The 6,827-nt window shown below is 41.0% G+C and overlaps 1 long non-coding RNA gene across 2 annotated transcripts in view; it reads left to right on the top strand.

Annotated features, from left to right (window-relative positions):
- LOC112487115 (uncharacterized) overlaps positions 1-6,827 on the top strand; it is a 63,858-nt gene that overhangs the window by 46,492 nt on the left and 10,539 nt on the right. The window lies entirely within an intron of this gene.

Genomic DNA, 6,827 nt, shown 5'->3' with positions numbered 1-6,827 from the left:
GGGCAGGGTGTCATTGTGGGGCTAACATCTGTTTCAGAGCCAACCAGGGCCTTGTGCCTGTGTCTGACCTTGCATCGGCAGCGTTGGCTGGAGCTCACTTCCACGGACAACACGTCGCTCTGGGCATAAACAAGAGGACGTCTATCTACATCCGCAAAAGAGCGGCACTCTCGCCCAATCACACCAATTCTTCCTCCTTTTAACATGCACTGAGCGCACTAACACTCATTTACAGACACACCGATGCTGACGCTCTGGGCGTTCAACTCCATATTTCTGTGCCTTAGGCTTTGGGGGAGGAAGGATGGGAGTGAGGGGAGGCAGATCCTGAATATGTGTTTTTTTTTAGCTTGAACAGTTGAATCCTGAGGTCACCCTTAAGACACGGAGCCCCTCCACCCCCCATGATCTTGCTCGTCTAGCCTTAGTGCCTATATGTAATTATAGTAAGGCTCTGCACAGAAACACGTGTAAACAGAAGCACTAGTGGAGTGAGAACATCTATGCACCAGAACACACAGACTCAGACATAGTCCCTCAGGCTTTATTTGTGTAGACTGAAGTTCTGCTGGTGCTGTGCTGTCACCTCAGTTTTTAGTGTCTGGGCTTTTTTTAATAGGCTGGTTTTGAACAGCAACTTCTTGACTCTTGTGGATCTGCCGTTGTCTATGAACATACTTTGAGTCCAGTGGCTCACAAACTTCTGCAACACCCCCTCAGAACTGTAGTTGAGCCCGCTGTGTTTCTGAAACTCAGCTTTTGGCTTAGAACCACTACTCAGGTCAATTCCCTACAAGCAAAAGAAACACATGACACGGTATTATGTAATGGTTTGTGGGATAAACAGACAGAGTGGAATCCAAAAAAAAAAAAACATGCTAAATATCAGCATTTCTTTAAGTTACTTTTGGTAAGGTTCTGTCCATTCTGAATAATTGTAGTCCTGTGCACCAAATGTGAAGTCACCATTGTGTTTCCAAAGCAAGTAATTTAAAATTAATTAGATAAAACCTATTATCAGATAATTTAAAAAATTATGTTCCGTTGTTCCGTTTCCTCTTTTAACAGTTTCATCTCATCACATTAACATACTAAGCGATTTAAATCATAAAAATATCTTATATTCAAAAAAGACTCATACCATGTAATTAAAAGTAGGTCTAAAGCAGAGCCCTGTCACTGTCGGTTTAACCAGTTCAGAAAGAAGAATCTTGTTCTTCAGGATTAATCCGTACTACATTTTAGGTTAGCCACAGATGTTCAGTGAACTGGACCGAAGATCAAGACCCAGATCTTTCAAAGGTGTTAGATGGGATCACAGTCCAAACACATTTGGGTTCTTTAACAGCAGCTAGGAACTTTTCCTGGTCCAGACGAGTATCTGTTCTTTTCCACTTGAGCGACCAACTCTGCTAAAACATGTCTTCCTCCCCCATTTCCACTCTGTCATCCTTTAATTTGTTTTGTTTATCGAGTGACTCATCTTAACTACATCTATCACCATCACCTAACGAGTGTTTTGAGGCTGCAGAGACCTGAGAGATTGTGAGGTTGCATTTTATTTTTTTTAAATGTTACGTTCATTTCATTTCTCCCACACTAAACACCTTACCACTTAAATGCCATTAAAACAGAATTACATGTAAGGAACCTCCAGGAGGAGCAGGCTGAGCCTCCATGGTTTCTCTCCACACATAAGGTAGTGTGGGGACTTCATGAAGCTTAATGTGGCCCCCTACTGACAGGTAGAAGTACTGCTTTTGCACTGCAGAGGTCCTTCAACAACAGGGATCTGCCCAGATTTGTGCTATCATTTAGTACAAGGGCTGTGCCTTCACTTCCAAGCACACAGCTGATCTAAGAGAGAGCAAACAGCACAGTGAAGTTCTATTCAAAGACTGATCCACTGCAGATGGTTCTCCCTCTCTCTCTCTCTCTCTCTCCCCCTCTCTCTCTCTCTCTTTCTCAAGAGAGAATTTTTTATTTTTCAGTCCAAATTGTAACCTTGTTGTTTTGTGCAACTGAGAAAAAACAGGAAATGCCAAGGTTAGGATTGGGGGGCTGCTGATTATTCATGGATTTACATATATTGCATTTTTAAACTACATTAATGTGTGTTATCTTGCCCAATAGCACACACCTTTTTAAATATAAAAAATGCTAACAAATTAGCTAGCAGACATGTTAATCATATCTAAAATATTTCAACACTTACAGTACAGTGTCCACTCCCAAGTACTGAAACTGACTTTATATTTAATGACCACGTTATTGAATACAACAGGATACACACTGGCCTTGCTTATCTGCATGGTCTAATAGCCTAGCATACTCTCTGGTGACATATGACATAAATAAGCCACATTCTTTCATTTCTAATTGAAGCTGATTGTCCTAAGGTCAGAAAATAAATTAGTTCCGTGGGACAGAATTCCTCAAAATACAGTGATTTTCCGCTGCCTGTACGGTACTTTAACATTTCAATATCTGACAGCAACGCTAACTGTGAGCATTAATATTTAATGGAAAATTTTAAATAGTCTAAAGAAGACTGCCCCCTATAGGAAGAGTGTTGGAAGTGCATCTGTATACAAACAAATTTGCCTCTGTTGTTTGGATGGAGCCAAAGTGCACAATCCATTCAGACCTTTAACCATATTAACATTCGCACAATGGGAGCAAATGATTAATAAGGAACCCATCTAATTGTTGTTTTCCTCTCTTCTGCTTGGGGTGAAACTACAGCTAGAAACTAATTATGTAAAAGCTCACGCTGGAGCCAGTGCTTTTTAAAGGTTGCATATTCCTGAAGGCACAGTAAGTAACCTGTCAACATGCAGTCACCCCGGTGCGCCACCCACGACCTACCACCCACCGGCAACACACCTTCACAGCTACACACCCTTTTTTCCACACCCACACACCCTCCCGACCCAGCAACCTTCACACGTAGCTCACAAGCTGTGCTGAACCTAATGGCACTTTCATTTGTTACTGGAACAGTCAGGGGTCCTGATGGCATTGATGAGTTCACCCTCTGCAGTTCAGTCCCACCCTTAATATGGAGTTATGACTTTTTACTGCGTAGCTCATTGGAACATTTTCAAACTGTACTGTAAACGGGAAAGTGCACAGTGGAGCCGGCAGTAGAAATGAACACCTTTTTCAAATGTTTACATTCTAATTAACATTAATGCTGGGGCTAAATCCTAACACCCAGCTATTTAAAACATCTGCTCTCTGCTTCAGGAGGTTTTCCACCTTATTGTTTGTAAATGATATGTTTGGAAAGAATTTGCATGCATGACTTGAAATCTGAGTGTACCATAAGGCGGAGACTCATCTCAGTTGAATTGGACTTGCATCATACCAAACGCTGCTTCTGAAGCAGCCACGGGCGAATCACAGATGGAAGAAACAGAGAGTGTGGAAATTGTTTCAGAAATTTTACATCTGAAATAATATATTTAAAATGTTCAACTTCCCCTGGCTGTCAAACCCTCGGCAGACTAAATGATAATTTGAAAAGAAAATTCTATCTACTGCCAATGAAGCAACTTCCATCCAGTATCGTCAGTATTTCATCAGCATCATGAGCCACAGAAAGACCCACAGCAGACGTGCTGAATGGCTCGAGTTTCCCAGAGGGATCACAACTCCTAATGGTCTGGGAAATGTGTTTTCTAACAAAAACATTCCCTAACCATGTTGTTATAAGACCTACTTGCCTCCAGCTCAGTGAAAGCTGCGTCTCTGGACAACCCTTCTCATCGTCCTCTCTCTGTCTTCAGAGAGAGACGACGGATCTGTCTTCAGTCATTTTGATTTCTCCATCAAAATATTTTTGCATTACGTCTCGGAGGCTGCAGCTGTTGTGCAAGCGTCTCTTCAACGGGGCCCACCATCTGCCATTTTGAGAAGGTTCGCACCGTTCATTCACAGTGACGTCTATTTTACTCAGACACATCAATCCTGAAAAATTTCATTCATCCATATGTGATATAGCAGACTTGGAAAACGGTGTTCTATCATTTTCGAGAATTTTTCATCCTCTTACTAACACCCAACTCTGTGATGGGTCCAGGGCCACCTGGACAACTCATAAGTCCATCACAATAATTCCACTGGTCAATATAAGGGTTTCATGTTATGCTAATAGTGTGTTTTGGACAATGGATGAAAACTTGAATACTTGTAGACAACCACAGAAATACTAATAGATACTACCAGGGCTCAAACTAATGATTCTTTTGCTGGGAAGCACAATTATTAGATGGATCAACCAATAGTTGAGGATCCATTGTACATCAAATGCATGCACTCAGATCTGAAGGATGTATAGGTTAAGGGTTCCCAAAGTGAGCGGAGCAACAACCCTGTGAATGAAGGACCTATTGACTGGGAGGCATGGATTCAAAATACATTTTTACTAGTGTCCTAAAGAGCATTATTTGGTATAATATTAGCAATAATAATTATTTTTATTATAGTATAATAATACTATAATATGCAAAAGAAGCAACAAAAAATATGTTTTCCAATCACCTCTGCGACAGCGGTTGATACAGGAAGTAGTTTGGCAGTTTGGCATCCATCCGTATGTGTCTCCACTCGCATGTCACATAAACTGAGATAACCTTCCAGAAAAGAGATTTATCTCCAGGAAATGCACATGCAATAACCTGATTCATTTTTTATCCCACTACAAGTCAGATTCAAAGGAAGGCAGACTGCACACACACACACACACACACAGACACACACACACACACCATGGTGAAGATTTATTGGATTTCTAGGTCTGATGCTGGAGACAGAGGAAGTCCTCGTCCTGGTGATATATATTCTACCTGGTGTCATTCAAAAGTTATGATAGTGATTTGATGAGTTGGGTTGATGGTCTTTCTGGTGTTTGCTGCCTTACAAACTGTGTGTGTGTGTGTGTGTAATAGGCCAGGCAGACAGTGTGTGATGTGCATGCCAAACCCTGGCCCATGTTTGAAGCTCTCAGCCTCAGTTTCCTCCTGTGTGATGATGTGAGATATTCAGATGGTTCAAAGACATGTAGACTGAAGCTCTGGTTATTGAATTAACCAGGGCTGAAAATAAACTCTAAGCATGGACGGATGTCTGTCTTTGCATGTTCAGCCTGTTCACGGTGCACATGACCTCTGGCTCAGTGTCAGTGGGATCGGCCGAAACCTTCACCCCATGCACAGCTCAAAGGAGAAGCAGCTTTAGATAATGGATATGATTTCCTAGTGAGGTGGTGAACTTTTCACATTGGTAATGTTCCCTGCCTCTGCAGTCACAATGATGCTGAGTATTAACACAGAGAAACTTTTATCTGAGGCTTGCCATAACTGGGTACACAACTGCAGTGGGAGGTTGGGGCTGTTGACTTTAATTCAGCTCAGCTGTCTGATATCACTGACAGTGCTGGCTTCTCCCAGAAAACACCATCGATGACTGACATCCAGTCCATTTTAATTAAGAACTTTTCTTATTTTTCTTTTTTGTTCACCTATAGTCTGTATAAGATAACCTTTTGACCCTTGCACCACATTTGGTTAGTATACTTTTGCAGGAGCTTTGATGTCCACTGCACAGCAATATGACCGTGTCGTGTACGCTGAGCAGCATTTCTGTTTCCAGTCAGTAATCTTGGGGACTCTCTCTTTTTTAAAAATGATTATTAGGGCTGTCAAAATTGATGCATTAAGACATAGGAGATGCACATGTAATTTATACACCCTGCTGGAGGGCTTTGGTCAGATCAGGACAGTTAGTAAGTCTACACACTGACTGCAATAAATGCCAGATTGTGAGAGAGTCGAATAAAGAATGAGCGACACCGAAGTTTCCAAAGCAGCTGGCAACATTTTTTACAAGCCGACATCAAGAATCCTCCAACTCTTTGAAGCCAAATTTTGAGTTATACTTTCCCACATAATTCTTCACATTTTTCCATACTAATAATCCCTTCATTTGGATTAGTTACAAATAAACAGCAGGGGTGAAACAGTGTATTTAATACACAGAAAACAAGTCATAATTGGACATGAAAGAGTTGTACCGAGCAATCTACTCACAGCATCACCAAAAAAAAAAAAAAAAAAAGAAATACATGCTAAGAAATATAGCAGCCAAAAACATAGCAGTGTTTGGCTACATTTCACATCACCTGAAAAAACAGTAAATAAATGAATGTTAAATGTCTGTAACTAATCTCATATAAATATAATTGTTTGTTCAGAGACTGCATCAGTTTCAGGAGTTTAAAAATACTTTTTTTACTTCAGCATCCATTCGGTTGAAGGTTTTCTTTTATGAATCTTGATCACTTTAGTCTAATGAGATGAGTTTTTATAATATAACTGTCATTCTCAAATTAGTTCATTATGCACTGTTATTATGTTAGATGTGCTGGAAACCACATTGCCTCAGAAATGACTCTTCACTCGCTGAGAAAGAACCAAATTTATTTTGCCAGGATTCAATACGGTGATTTAGTGCTTTGCTCCCTCTCCTGATTTGACTAATCCTTTTTACTCCTACACTGAGGGCGGAAAAGGGAGCAAAAGAGAGAGCGAGAATAAGATAGAAGAAGACGAGGGTTGTACAAGAGGAGGTGAGAATGAGGAATTAAGTCTGCAGTAGTGAAGGAGCACTGAGGTAATGACACGAAGGAGGGGAATATCAATAAAAAAGGATGTGGGTGATGAGGGGGGAAATTCAGGGCACACAGGACATAAGATCAGGGTGGTGTCCACCGGAGGAGCTGGTGAGCAAAAAATGCCTCCGACAGTCTTTTTCTTCTGAACAGT

The sequence above is a fragment of the Cynoglossus semilaevis genome, chromosome 6 (genome assembly GCF_000523025.1).
Source record: "Cynoglossus semilaevis isolate Cse_v1.0 chromosome 6, Cse_v1.0, whole genome shotgun sequence".
Lineage (NCBI taxonomy): Eukaryota > Metazoa > Chordata > Actinopteri > Pleuronectiformes > Cynoglossidae > Cynoglossus > Cynoglossus semilaevis.
The sequence above is the reverse complement of the archived record's forward strand: the minus strand, read 5'-3'. Positions and strand labels throughout refer to the sequence as shown.